The sequence below is a fragment of the Miscanthus floridulus genome, chromosome 8 (assembly GCF_019320115.1).
Source record: "Miscanthus floridulus cultivar M001 chromosome 8, ASM1932011v1, whole genome shotgun sequence".
Lineage (NCBI taxonomy): Eukaryota > Viridiplantae > Streptophyta > Magnoliopsida > Poales > Poaceae > Miscanthus > Miscanthus floridulus.
In genome coordinates this window covers 72,310,792-72,326,556 of record NC_089587.1, presented here as the reverse complement: position 1 = coordinate 72,326,556, position 15,765 = coordinate 72,310,792, and the positions used below count along the sequence as shown (strand labels likewise).

The 15,765-nt window shown below is 47.7% G+C and overlaps 1 non-coding gene across 1 annotated transcript; it reads left to right on the top strand.

Moving 5' to 3' along the window:
• The first annotated feature begins 13,020 nt into the window (after positions 1 to 13,020).
• LOC136478692 (small nucleolar RNA R71) lies at positions 13,021 to 13,128 on the top strand. The gene has a single exon (XR_010764409.1). It is a non-coding gene; the product is annotated as a small nucleolar RNA R71 (small nucleolar RNA).
• The last annotated feature ends 2,637 nt before the right edge of the window (positions 13,129 to 15,765 follow it).

Here is a 15,765-nt window from a genome sequence, read left to right as displayed (position 1 = left end):
TTCTTGTTCTTGCTTGTGTTCTTCGTTGCGCAGGCATGGATTAGCCTTCTTGGTGAGGTCAACCTGGTCCATAACTCGGTTGATAACTAGAGGAGCTGTGGTGCTAAGATTGCAGGGTTCGATCTTTCGATCTGAAGCCGGATCGGTGTGTCATTCTCCGCCACAACGATAGTTACCATCACCCGACGGAAGATTGGGATCCCCGTCCCCATTAGGTTACTCCTCGGCACCCGGATACTTCATGCTTGAGGACTAAGTGGGCACACTTCACCGCATGGACATCGTCAGCTACGTCGGTGCTCAGACCTCGCCGCCTATGCCAGGGACTCCTCGGTGCTCAGACCTCGCCGCCTACGCCGAGGACTCCTCGGTGCTCAAACATCGCCAGCGACACCGGGGACTCCTTGGTGCTCGGTCATCGCCAGCGATGCTGGGGACTCCTTGCTCCTCGGTGCTTAGTCATCGCCAGCGATGCCGAGGACTTCTTGCTCCTCGATGCTCGGGAATCGCCAGCGACGTCGTGGACTCCTCGCTCCTCGGTGCTTGGTCATCGCCAGCGACGCCGGGGACTCCTTCCTCCTCGGTGCTTAGTTATCGCCAGCGACGCAGGGGACTCCTCGCTCCTTGGTGCTTGGTCATCGCCAGCGACACTGGGACTCCTCACTCCTTGGTGCTCGATCATCGCCAGCGACGCCAGGGACTCCTCGCTCCTCGGTGCTTGGTCATCGCCAGTGAAGCCAGGGACTCCTCGCTCCTCGGTGCTCGGTCATCGCCAGTGATGCCAGGGACTCCTCACTCCTCGGTGCTCGGTCATCGCCAGCGACGCCGGGGACTCCTCGCTCCTCGTTGCTTAGTCATCGTCAGCGACACTGGGGACTCCTCGCTCCTCGGTGCTCGGGAATCGCCAACGATGCCGAGGACTCCTCGATGCTCGATCATCGCTAGCGACGCCAAGGACTCCTCGCTCCTCGGTGCTCGGTCATCGCCGTCATGGCCAGCAAGGCCAGGGACTCCTCGATCCTCGGTGCTCGGTCATTGCCGTCATCACCAACAATGTCGGGGACTCCTCGCTCCTTAGTGCTCGGTAATCGCCCGCGACGTCGGGGACTCCTCGCTCCTCGGTGCTCGATCATCGGCAGCGATGCCGGGGACTCCTCGCTCCTCGGTGTTCGGTCATCGCCAGCAACGCCGGGGACTTCTTGCTCCTTGATGCTTGGGAATCGCCAGCGACATCGGGGACTCCTTGGTCCTCGGTGCTCGGTCATCGCCAGCGATGCCAGGGACTCCTTGCTCCTCGGTGCTCCGTCATCGCCAGCGACACCGGGGACTCCTCGCTCCTCGGTGCTCGGTCATCGCCAGTGACGCCGGGGACTCCTCGCTCCTCGATGCTTGGTCATCGCCAGTGATGCCGGGGACTCCTCGCTCCTCGGTGCTCAGTTATCGCCAGCGACGCCGGGGACTCCTCGCTCCTCGGTGCTCAGTCATCGCCAGCGACACTAGGGACTCCTCACTCCTTGGTGCTCGGTCATCGCCAGCGATGTCGGGGACTCCTCGCTCCTCGGTGCTTGGTCATCGCTAGCAAAGCCGGGGACTCCTCGCTCCTCGGTGCTCGGTCATCGCCAGCGACGCTGGGGACTCCTCGCTCCTTGGTGCTCGGTCATCGCCAGCGATGCCGAGGACTCCTCGCTCCTCGTTGCTCAGTCATCGTCAGCGACGCCGGGGACTCCTCGCTCCTCGGTGCTCGGGAATCGCCAGCGACGTCGAGGACTCCTCGGTGCTCGATCATCACCAGCGACGTCGAGGACTCCTCGCTCCTCGATGCTCGGTCATCGCCGTCATCGCCAGCGACGCCGGGGACTCCTCGATCCTCGGTGCTCGGTCATCGCCGTCATCACCAGCGACATCGGGGACTCCTCACGCCTCAGTGCTCGGTAATCGCCCGCGACGTCGAGGACTCCTCGCTCCTCGATGCTCGGTCATCGACAGCGATGCCGGGGACTCCTCGCTCCTCGGTGCTCGGTCATTGCCAGCAACGTTGGGGACTTCTTCCTCCTTGATGCTTGGGAATCGCTAGCGACATCGGGGACTCCTCGGTCCTCGGTGCTCGGTCATCGCCAGCGATGTCGGGGACTCCTCGCTCCTTGGTGCTCGGTCATCGCCAGTGACACCCGGGACTCCTCGCTCCTCGGTGCTCGATCATCACCAGTGATGCTGGGGACTCCTCGCTCCTCGGTGCTCGGTCATCACCAGTGACGCCAGGGACTCCTCGCTCCTCGGTGCTCGGTCATTGCCAGGGACGCCGAGGACTCCTCGCTCCTCGGTGCTCGGGAATGGCCAGCGACACCGGGGACTCCTCGCTCCTCGGTGCTCGGTCATCGCCAGCAATGTCGGGGACTCCTCGCTCCTCGGTGCTCGGTCACCGCTAGCGACGCTGTGGACTCCTCGCTCCTTGGTGCTTAGTTATCACCAGCGACACCGGGACTCCTCACTCCTCGGTGCTCGGTCATCACCAGCGACGCCGGGGACTCCTCACTCCTCGGTGCTCGGTCATCGCTAGTAAGGCTGGGAATTCTTCGCTCCTCGGTGCTCGGTCATCGCCAGCGATGCCGGGGACTCCTCGCTTCTCAGTGCTCGGACATCGCCAAGGACGTCGGGGACTCCTCGCTCTCAGTCATCGCCAGCGACGCTGGGGACTCCTTGCTCCTCGGTGCTCAGTCATTGCCAGCGACGCCGGGGACTCCTCGCTCCTCGGTGCTCAGGAATTGCCAGCGACGCCGGGGACTCCTCGCTCCTCGGTGCTCGGTCATCGCCAGTAAGGCCGGGAATTCTTCGCTCCTCGGTGCTCGGTCATCGCCAGCGATGCCGGGGGCTCCTCGCTTCTCGGTGCTTGGACATCGCCAACAACGTCGGGGACTCCTTGCTCCTCGGTGCTCGGTCATCGCCAGCGACACCGGGGACTCCTCGCTCCTCGGTGCTCAGTCATCGCCAGCGACACCGAGGACTCCTCGCTCCTTGGTGCTCGGGAATTTCCAGCGACGCCGGGGACACCTCGCTCCTCGGTGCTCGGTCATCGCCAGCAACGTCGGGGACTCCTCGCTCCTCGGTGCTCGGTCATCGCCAGCGACGTCGAGGACTCCTCGCTCCTCGGTGCTCAGTTATCACCAGCGATGCCGGGGACTCCTCGCTCCTCGGTGCTCGGTCATCGCCAGCGACGCCGAGGACTCCTCGCTCCTCGGTGCTCGGTCATCGCCAGTAAGGTCGGGAATTCTTCGCTCCTCGGTGCTCGGTCATCGCCAGCGATGCCGGGGACTCCTCGCTTCTCGGTGCTCAGACATCGCCAACGACGTTGGGGACTCCTCGCTCCTCGGTGCTCGGTCATCGCCAGCAATGCCGGGGACTCCTCGGTGCTCGGTCATCGCCAGCGACGCTGGGGACTCCTCGCTCCTTGGGGATCGGTCATCGTCAGCGACGCTGGGGACTCCTCGCTCCTTGGTGCTCGGTCATCGCCAGCTACGCCAGGGACTCCTCGCTCCTCGGGGCTCGGTCATCGCCAGCGACGCCGAGGACTCCTCGCTCCTCGGTTCTCGGTCATCGCCAGCTACGCCGGGAACTCCCTGGGTGGTCGGACATCGCCGGCTATGCCGGGGACTCCTCGGTGCTCAGATCTTGTTACGTCTCGTCGGTGTGCTATCAAGCTGCTCCATGTTGTTCGAATCAGGGTGCTGATCTTGGGCAGCACGTCTGGGGTCTTGATTCGCACATGTCAAACGACGTCGGCAAGCTTTCAGACTTCTTTTTCTTTGACCCTGCTACAAGATTCATTCTTCATCTTCCAGCAGGCTCCGGGACTAAGTGGGCACACTTCACCTTGTGGTGAATGTGCTTGTTCTCATCTCAAGGCTACGCCTAGGGACTGGCTGCCTACTCGGCTGGTCTTCTACTTTCTGACCCTGGCACCACATGACTACGTCACCTACTGTCAGGCTCGAGGACTAGCTGTAGGGGTATGGCCCCTAAGACATGGGCTGCGCCCCCAGGGGTGGCCCGGCCCACAAGGTTAAGGCATGCACGGCGCTACTCGGCGTGCATCGTAAGACATTGTATAGTACCAAATAGGCTACATTACTTGTAACCCTACCTCCTCCAAAGTATATAAGGAGAGGTAGGGGTCCCCTAGCGGATATTAGATCGGATCTACATACAGATCAATACAATACACCAAAGACACAGGACGTAGGGTATTACGTCGATCAGATGGCCCGAACCTGTCTAAATCGCTGTCTCTGCGCCTCGTGTCACCATCCAGTTCCTGATTACGCGCACCCTCACCAACAAATCTACCATCGCAGGATACCCCTTGGTGGACTGCCGAGCATATTCTGTCGACACCTATTATGAGCAACGGTAGGTTACTCACGCTACCGATGACCTAAGCATAGCATCTACTCGAACCTGCACTAGTAAAACTCTTAGGGCAGGTATATCTATGCATGTGGTTTTCATAAAATTCCTATAATGTAAATGCACAACACATATATATACAGTGAATTATAAAATAGAGGTTATGCACCGGGGCTTGCCATGGGCAGGCGCGGTGTCAGCTGAGTCAGTCAGTGGTGGCTCCGGGACCTCCTCCTACACAAAAATCTCCTCCTCATACTCCTCAACGATCTCCTCAAACTCGTGATTGCTAGTGGTTACGATCTCCGCCAACTTGTTCTCTACATGCATGCGATGATGATGCAACACTTAGCATTTAGGCAACAACAACTCTTAAACTAAGAATACACATACTAAGCTACTAAGCTAGCTCTAATGACTAAGGTACTAAGCTAACTACCATCTTCATCAAGCAAAGTGTTGGGTTCAACTAACAAACCCTTAGCTTGGCAATTTAAGGATATATCTTCATTTCTACTAGTGATTTAATGTATATTGAAACAAAGAGCATTTAACTACCCTAATGCTTAGTCTATTCTAAAGCTACAAAAATTACAGTGAGCACATAATAATACAATGAAGCTACTATAAAAATTTTAGGACTAAAGCTATCACCAATTTACCACAAAAATTCCTACAATAATTAACTTAATATTATTAAGCATTCTCAAATGATTTAATAGCTCCTAATGTCAACACATATAAATATGAACTAAATACACCAATAGATAGAGCACAATTTTAGGAACCTAACAAATTTTATTTCATAATTTTTGAACACCTACATGATTTTAAATTAATTACCAAAGATCAGCTCAGAAATTAAATTAAAAATTATTTCTAATTCCTTAGGAAAACGAAAAGTGAATCTCCCATGTGGCCCACACGCGCGGCCCACGTGGCCCAGCACGCGAGCGCAGCGGCCAGCTTCTATGGCCCACGCGAGGCCAGCCCACGCGCGAGACGGCCCACGGCGGGGAATCCCGTGCGTGCTGGCGTTTATGCAAAACAGGCCATGAACTTCTTCCAAATCACAACTAAGTACTAACACTATTTCTCCCTCTCTCAGACCATCTCACTCAACCCCCTGATCTTTTCCTAATTCACCCGTGCACACCCTCAGCAACTCAATGCATGGTGACGCAGCGAGCAGCGGCACTAGGCGCCTACACCGGCCACCTGGGACCTACACGGGCCCACCTAAGGGGTCGATCACCATCTCCAATCTTGGTGGCTACGCTAAGCAGCGGTGAGGGGTGGTGAGACTTGCTGGGGAAGGCTACAGCGGCGTGTGGCCATCTGCGATGGCGACGCAACTATTCCGGTGAGGTCGAGCGGCTAGAAGCCTAACCAGCTAATGTGCGAGCAACAGGGGCTCACCGTGGACCTGGCCAAGGTGACAGTTGGAGTGGAGGATGACGGAGGAGGGTTGGCCACGTGCGGCCGAGCCATGCCGGTCATGTCAGCGACACCAGGGAAGCGATAGAGATCCATCCAAGGTGCACAGGGTGAAGAGGGGATGGAAGCGAAGCTAGCGGTGCACTCGAATTAGTTCGGGGTGGACCGATGGAGGGCTGCCCTCGGCAATGGCCAAGCATGGCCTTATTGAAACGGTGGCGAGAAAATGCCAAATTGGAGCTTGACTGTGCCCGCTTCAAGGCTGGGTGGGGTTGGGCAACTAGAGGACTTAATGACGAGGCCATGGATGCATTGAATCGGATTGGGGCGAACTCTCCCTGGCTGATAGCGAGGACGCAGCTATAACAATAGAGGCGGTAGTGAGAGGGGATGGGTCTGAGCTCTGGCTATCCTCACCTTGGCGGCAAGCGGTCGGCCAAACCCGAGGCAACATCTGCACACTCGCCATGTGACAATGCGGTCAGACCACGTGCACGCACGCACGGAGGCAGGTGGGGGCGCGGCATGTGCGGCCATAGCACCATTAAGGCGAGGCGACGGCGCGAGGCAGCCGAGACAGCCCACGTGCACGCGGTGACAAGGCGAGCAGCACCAGCGTAGCATGGCATCACGGTAATAGCAGCACCGCACGGTATCGGCCAAGGGCGGTAGTGATTGTGCCCCAGCAGCTCGACAAGGCGATAGCGGCGCGGCGGCGACGGGAGCAGCAACACAGCGGCCTATAGCGCTACGCCACAGCCAAGCCATGGCCAGGCCAGAAGCAGTCTCGGCTGGCCACACGTGGCAGCGCATGTGCACATGGGGCAGCTAGCATGGCGATGCCGTGTGCCTAAGCGTGGTGACCGCGCCCACATGGCCAACCAGCCCGAGATCGTGTCGTGCATGAATTTTAAAGCATCGATAGCAACTAAACTGTTGAGGTTGACACTAAATCGTCTTCACTATGCTAAAGAGGGTCTATTAGGCTACCAATCTGAGCTAAAACATGACACCACCTCTTAACTCAATTTCCCAAACTAAATCCCCAAACATGACATTGTCTTGCTGTCAATAAACTTAAAGAATCTTCTAAGTCTTGAGCTGAATTCAATTTCAAGTTCCATTTCTAGGCCATTAGAAGCATTAGCTAGCGAAGTTATTCTTCAACAGCAAGGATTTCATTGTTATCTACAAAGTCCATACTCCAAACTTTATTTAAGTGTCACACGCATGTTCTATAATATTTTTGCTCAATAAAAATTGGTTTTTAACCCTACATGACATAACATGAGCTATTGAATCAATTTTTATTTAACATTTTTATTGGTCATTTTAGGTTACAAGAAATTTATCTACACTTTCTATCACATATATTATCACAAAAACATGATGCTCATGACAGGGTTTAGTAATTTGTTTAGGGCGTAACACCGAGGGTGTTACATTATGTGACTAGAAAGAATATATAGATATGAATGAAAAAGAATCTGCAAGCGCACAGATATTATACCATTGTAGCACTTCACCCGAGAGTATTCTAGGTATCGTTATTTATATTTTTACCATAGGGAAGGTCTAGCATGGACAAGTGTTGATAACTTACACTATTGATGGAGAAGTAAACCATAACCAATATTCTACTCATAACAGGGGTAAGTCATAGGATAAGATATATAATAAGTATTGATCAATGATAAAGATAAATCACTCAGGAATACTCCTTTCTAAGGCATTAGCATTGCTAGGTAGAATATTAGAGGAATAATTCCTAAGTCAAACTTAATTCTAAGTCAAAGCATGCATTGATTAGTGCAATTACACCTAGTAATCATGGCTAAGATCATCTTCATATCTACACATAAGGGATATTACTAAGGGAGATTAAGAACAGAGCTTGTCCCTCTTCGTAACCAGATCCTATGTGCTACCTACATTGGGGAGTGGACTACAAATGACTCAATGGGAGTGTCACGTCCGCAATCTACCACATGACCCAGAATATAGGGTGTATTCATAGGTAAACAATGTATAAGCACCATGCTTACACAATGTTGACCACCCACCCATGGTACCTTAGAGTGAGCAGTATACGAACTTATGCATGAATATGATGATAATCCAACTATACTAAGCATATAATCAAAGTAGGTGATGAACATTATAACAAAGAACATGAATAAGATGAATACTAATATTATCATAACAATTGTAGCAAGCATATAAAAATAATGGAGATACAAAAGAGAGACGGGGTACAAAGATTATACCAAACCATGCTCTTGACATAATCAGGAATCTAAGTGAAGCCTGCTTGCCTCCCTCTAGACCTAGCCTAACTAGCTATGCCCTAGAATATGGTAGAGCTCTAAGGATGATTAGGGTTTTTGTCTTCTCAAATTACTTGATGCCTTTAGGGGGGCAGGGGCTAATATATATATATGCCGGAGCATCCAACGTGAGCCCTTGGATCAAACTGACTTAAGGAACAGCGTAGATGCAACCTAGGAGGTGGTGGAGAACCAACATTGCGACACGGCTAACAGGTGGGACCCTAGGGACCGGGTGGCCTCTAGGTGGGGCTGACCGGCCCCACCAGGTGGTGTCTCGACTCCTGCTTTGATGTGGTGTCCTCTAGTGTCCTCTAGAACCTTCTAGTGTATGTTTCGCGGTGGATAAGCACAATTAAATATGACATGTAGGTCCACCTTGATGGTTTTTTGGATAAACCCTGCAGAAATCATAGATTCACCAAAACTCATGGAATTTGTTATTTTGAACCCCTAAACCTTTGTCGGTGATCTCATTTGTGCTATTATACATGTTTTATTGACTATTTATAATGGTTGTTAACTACCATCAACAAACTTCCCTAAGCTTAACCTTTGCTAGTCCCTTAGCAAAGCTAAACTTGGCAAAATGGATCAGGAGTTGCTTCAATGCTCTCACTCCTCAAAAGTACACATGCGTTCAAACAAGAATTCTCCTCTGGATTAAAATAAATTGATCTAACTTTCAAACTTACCAATATTACCTTCAACTATGGGCTCCTTAGCCTTCACTTGGGTCTTGACCAATTGAAAGACAGAATAATCAAGTCAAGCACTATGTCTCAAGTTCTTTGCTCAACCATTATTCCAGAGTTTTTATAGGGTTTCAAAAGAAAACTCGGAGCTTCCATTGTACGACACTCTCACGTCTCTCAATATATGTGGTATTTGTGGATCCTCACCAAGGCAATAATAATGTTATGCCTTTCTCTTCCTACAACTATGGCTTATGTGGTGCTCATAGGAGTGGAAAAAGCATGAAAGAGCATACTTACAATACATATATTGTAAAGTCAAACCTCGGATCCAAAGAGAGTTAAGTCATACAATCAAATCAAGATGTGCATGTGTGGATATATATGGTGGCTAACCTAATTCTACTTTGCTCCTTGAAAACATATCTCTCTTTTGAAACTTGGAAACAACTTAGGCGGGCATCAGAGTACCCATTGTTTTATATATCTCGAACACATGTCCATTTTTTCTACACTTTTTTCTCTTTTTTTCTTTTCATGAATAACTTTTGCATAGCCTCATGCTTCTTTTGACTGCAACAAAACTTTTGAGAGATAGCAACAAGAATTTGGAGCATTTATTTGGTGGATATCCTATAGGGTATATTTTTTGTGTTCACTCCCAGTGTAAGAGTAAAACATTTTTGGGTGGATCTAGATGGAATGGCGTATTGTTGCGCCTACCCCCAGTGTAGGAGTAGTAGATATGTGGATGGAATGTACGTGATCTTGATTTTAAGAGCATGACAAACCTCTCATAAGGGTCAACAAAGCTTGACTAAACTCAATGCAATACAAGCAGCATATAAGAGTGGAAGTTTTCCTAATCTAAATATCATATATGGTTCTGGTAGGAATTCAAGTTTGTCATACCGAAGCTCATCATGTAGAATTTTTATGTTTTCCAAAAGATAAATCTCCAAAACTCTAGTATCGCTTGGAACAAGATAAATAGCATCTCAGACATTCTCATATCATATCCATCAATTACCTAGACTTAGATCAAGCATATGCTACCCACGAGTTGCAAGTTCAGAGTAAATTCTTTTATCAAGACAGTCATATCCAAAACTCGAGAGAATTCAAGGCTAAAAACTAGGTACTTGAAAGGAATTACAATAGAGCAACTATTCATCATTTCCATTGCAAGAGATTATCTCAGAGTCTTTTATTTATTGAGCTCTTAAAAATAGAAAACTAGACACACACTTTTTATTTTGTTTTCAAGTTTTAAGATCACACCTTACTAATATATATATAACTGGCTAGGACAAATTTTTATTTTCATTTAGTTTGTTAGGCATCTTTTTATTTCTTTAGCTAATATAAAGCAAACTCAAAAACAGTAAAACTAAAGGAAAGAAATACTTAGCTAGATACATGGGGGATGCTCCTCCCCAAGCTGGATGTTGTTGTGGTCGATTGTTGAATGTTGAGTGATCCTTCTCGGAGCGGGTTTGCCAGCTGATGTCCTTCCTATTCATCTAGAAGTTGGGTTCCTCATGTGTAGCGAGTACAGCAGTGGTTCAGGAAGATGTACTTTGGGTGGATGAAGATAGCTGGGTAAACTTGCTCTTGATCTTATGTGTCATCCGGCAAAATACTCCAACAAGAACTACAAAATTCGTGGCACAGATTAGGATAAGGGGTTAGCGGTCAGCCATTCAAATATTTATTGTCCTTGTGGGTTTAGATAGTTTTTCTTTTGGTATAATTTTAGCAAGATGTCCATTTAATATTATTTTTTAATGATGCAGAAGAAAAAATATGCATGCTCAGTATTTTTATTTTTATGCCACCACAGTGAATACTTTCGTAGGTGTTTACACACCATAGATTTATTCACATGGGGCTTAGGATTTTTATAATGCAATAATAAAATTTTTATTCTCTTTTACTAATGCAATGCTAATGCAGAAAAGTAAATATGCTAAAGAGACAAATAATCTATGCAATGCTAGAAAGTAAATATGGATAACTACCGATGTTACCTCACGGTGAAGGTTTGGATTTTTAAGTCCTTTGGACAGGACTTGACTGGGGAGAAGTCCTTCATTCCTTGGGTGCATCATCCGGTCTCAGCGGTGGAGACTCAGATGACTGCATTCTTGTGATGGTGATTTCGATGATGATGTCACCTTTTCTTTCCACACCTGCCTGGACTGTGGACTTGTCTTAGGCAGAGTAGGTTCATCTTTCACAATGCTTTAGGTTCTTCATCTTCCCATTCATTCCATCAGGGTTGGTTCCTTTGACATTGGGATGATCGACGTCTCCTCCTAGAGTGGCTCATCTTTGGCTGTTCATAAGTAGTATAACTATTAAAATAACAGCGTACCTTTTCTCTAGGGAATTAGAAGTGGACTTGTCCAGATCCGACGTAGATGATCACGTTGGTGGTGTTGAGGAATGGTCTTCCAAGGATGATGGGTGTATCGTCTTCTTCTTCTCCTATGTCTAGGACCATGAAATTAGTAGGGGCATAGTGATCTTGTATTCTTACCATAACGTCCCTCGCTATTCCCTTAGGGAATAGGATTGATTGGTCCGCCATCTACAACTGCATATATGTAGGGAACAAAGGTTTGTTGCTGAATAAATATTCATACGTTACCTTGGACATTATATTGATGCCTTATCCAATGTCGCAGAAGGTATTGTGGAAGATTCGTTTTCCAATGGTACACTCGATCGTCGGTACGCCAGGATCATCCTTCTTAGCAAGGAATGGTGAAGCGAGGAGGTGGTCGTACTCAGATCGGAGTGTGTTGATCATGTTGACCATTTTTTCTTATGGCTGACTGGTCTTGTTCTTCCTCCTTCTTCAGTTGTTCTTCTTCTTGGTTACTGTTGTCTCTTCGGGCAGGTATGCCTTTTGTGGATGACTAGGAGATTGCATGATGTGGTTCTTGAAAGAGAACTTCTCCTTTTTATCCTTGATCATGAAACATATCTTGGCACTATCCGCATAGATGATGGCTTTTGCGGTGCTCAAGAAAGGTCGGCCTAGGATGATGGGTGCCCTTTCATCTCCACCTGTTTCCAAAACCACAAAGTCTACGGTAACATATGATTGTCTTACTCGGACAATGGCACCTTCAAGGACTCCCTTAGGGTAGTAGAGTGACTGATCTGCAAGCTGCAAATGCATATTTGTGTACAACAAAGGATCTCCTAAAATTTTCTTGTAAATTACCTTTGGCATGATGTTGACATTTGCTCCGAAGTCATAGATAGATTCCTAGAAGATATGAGGTCTAATGGCGATAGGGATGACAGGTCTCCCTGGATCACCTTTCTTATCAGGCAAGGTGTAATCTATCCACCTTCCCATCGATGGCTCCGTGTAGTAGTAAACTACATTGTGTATATCGACAAGATTTGCAGTTTCTAAATCTTTTGGCTGCCCAGAATCTTACCTTTGTCGGACGAAGGAACAGCAGTCGCCAGCTGAGCTATTTATGATTCTATCATTTTATTAAAGCTATGCTGGTTCTTAATGGCAGAAGCAAAGCTATCCATTCTATTATTTATGCTTTTTAATATTTTATCATTGGTAGCTACCTTCTTAGATAATCCTTCCATAAGTCTAGATTGGCCAGCAATTAATTCTCTCAAGGGTGGTTGATTGAAGTTATTATAATTATTACCTTGAGGGTTACCTTGGTAGTTGCATTGGTAGTTTGGCCTCTGTTGTTGGTTCCATCCTTGATTCTGTTGAGGACGATAGTAGTTGTTGTTGACAAAGTTCACATCCTCTTGGGTTTCTGGACAGCTGTTCCCTGAATGCCTAGTGTTGCCACATACTTCACACGTCATGCATGAATCATGAATGTGCATGACTTCTTGCTTTTCATTGGCTTGCTCTTCAAGCCTTTTCATCAGTAGATCCATCTTGGTAGACAACATGTCTACCTCCTTGAGTTGATGCATACCTCCACCTCTTGTGGGTCTGAACACGTTCTTCATTCCAGCATTGGTTGGAGGCCATCTTCTCCACAAGAGTGGTCACAGCTGGAAGTGTAAGTGACAAGAATGCACCTCTAGCAGCAGCATCCATGGTCTCACGAGTACTGTTGGTCAACCCATGGTAGAACGTCTGCATGAGTAGCCAATTCTCCATCCCATGATGAGGACATTCTGATATATAGTCTTAAAAGCGTTCCCATGCCTTAGGGACAGATTCATCATGTTGCTGTTGAAACTTGAAATTCTCCCATGCAGAGCATTGGTCTTGCCTGTGGGAAAGAACTTTGCTAGGAAGGTAGTGGAGCAGTTTTCCCATGTAGTTTTTCTATATTTGTTGGTGTAGAACCACTGCTTCACCTTCCCCAAAAGTGAAAATGGGAAGAGGCGAAGTAGTATGGCATCCTTGGTTACTCCTTTGATGGTGAAAGTGCTGCAGATCTCTAGAAAGTGTTGGAGATGTGCACTCGCCTCTTCATGTGCAATTACACAAAATTGGCTCTCTTGCACCATATTGATGAGAGCCGGCTTGAGCTCGAATCCATTGTCTCCCACATTGACTATGGGTCTAGTCCGGATGTTGGCAGTGGTTGGAGCAGAGAGTTCATGGAGAGTCCTATCAGCCATGGCTTCAAATTCTGGTGTTAAGCTTCGCCTTATATGGTTGTCTTCCGACTCTAAAGCTAAAACTTTTTTGAGTTTAGCCTTAGTCCTCTTAAGTAGTGATTCTGGATCATCAACGTAGTTTGTCAGAAGGTCAAAACCAGTCATACATTACCCTACATAAGATACACAAGTAGATAAAACAAGGGTAAGCCTGTTTGAGCAGAGGTCAATGGCTATTTCGATCACATCAATAAGTATAAGTTTATCAATACTTCCTTTGTCTAGCTACCTTCCTCGGCAATGGCACTAGAAATACTTGTTGGTATTTATTAACTTGTCACTTATTTTAATAGCCACCTATTAATTACCTACATCTCCTAACATTACTTTACCAGGTTGTCATCCCTAGTGATGGTGCCAGAGATGCTTGTCGGTGCTGCCTAGCATCACTACTAGAATGATACTAAGTAGTTCTTTATCATCTTATGTGATTAAAAAGAATATATAGATATGAATGAAAAAGGATCTGCAAACGCACAGATAATATACCATTATAGCACTTCACCTGAGAGTATTCCAGGTATCGTTATTTATATTTTCACCACAGGGAAGGTCTAGCATGGACAAGTATTGATAACTTATACTATTGATGGAGAAGTAAACCATAACCAATATTCTACTCATAACAGGGGTAAGTCATAGGATAAGATATATAATAAGTATTGATCAATGATAAAGATAAATCACTCAGGAGTACTCCTTTCTATGGCATTAGCATTGTCATGTAGAATATTAGAGGAATAATTCCTAAGTCATCCTTAATTACAAGTCAAAGCATATATTGATTAGTGCAATTACACCTAGTAATCATGGCTAAGATCATCTTCATATCTATACATAAGGGATATTACTAAGAGAGATTAAGAATAGAGCTTGTCCCCCTTTGTAACCAGATCCTATGTGCTACCTACATCGGGGAGTGGACTACAAAGGACTCAACGGGAATGTCATGTCCACGATCTACCACATGACCCAGAATATAGGGTGTATTCATAGGTAAACAATGTATAAGCACCATGCTTACACAATGTTGACCACCCACCCATAGTACCTTAGAGTGAGCGGTATACGAACTTATGCATGAACATGATGATAATCCAACTATACTAAGCATATAATCAAAGTAGACGATGAACATTATAACGAAGAACATGAATAAGATGAATACTAATATTGTCATAACAATTGTAGCAAGTATATAAAAATAATGGAGATACAAAAGAGAGAGGGGTACAAAGATTATACCAAACCATGCTCTTGACACGATTAGGAATCCAAGTGAAGCCTGCTTGCCTCCCTCTAGACCTAGCCTAACTAGCTATGCCCTAGAATATGGTGGAGCTCTGAGGATGATTAGGGTTTCTATCTTCTCAAATGACTTGATGCCTTCAGGGGGGCAGGGGCTAATATATATAGGGCAGAGCATCCAATGTGAGCCCTTGGATCAAACTGACTTAAGGAACGGCGTAGATGCAACCTAGGAGGCGGTGGAGAACCAACATTGCGACATGGCTGACAGGTGGGATCCTAGGGACCGGGTGGCCTCTAGGTGGGGCTGACCAGCCCCACCTGGTGGTGTCTTGACTCCTGCTTTGGTGTGGGGTCCTCTGATGTATTCTAGAACCTTCTAGTGTCCGTTTCATGATGGATAAGCGTAATTAAATCTAACATGCAGGTCCACCTTGATGATTTTCTAGATAAACCCTGCAGAAATCACAAATTCACCAAAACTCATGGAATTTGTTAGTTTAAACCCCTAAACCTTTGTTGGTGATCTCATTTGTGCCCTTATACATGTTTTATTGATGGTATATAATGGTTGTTAACTACCGTCAATAGTACTATTGAACCTCATCACTATAGTGCCCCATCAGTTAGGTGAGATAGTTGAGAGGTTAATTAGGTTAATCACTCAGACGTGAGATCCCCTTTTATTCTTGTAGTACGGGATGGGCCTAGAACCACAACCTTATAGTTGATAGAACGATCCCCATCAGTGCAGGAGCAGAGGGCGGTGAAGCAGTAGCTTTGGGGCGAGGCGAGCGGGATTTAGGACCGAGCTAGATGGTGATGGGCGCCATATGAGAAGGAGAGTGTGGTGGCCACGATTTGGGAGACTGCAGCGGGAGAGGAAGAACTGGCGGTGGCGCTTGGATTTGGGATTTGGGGAAGAGAAGGGTTTAGGGATTCTCACTGTCCTTGTGGGTCAGGCTAATTTTTTTTGCGTGAGCCCA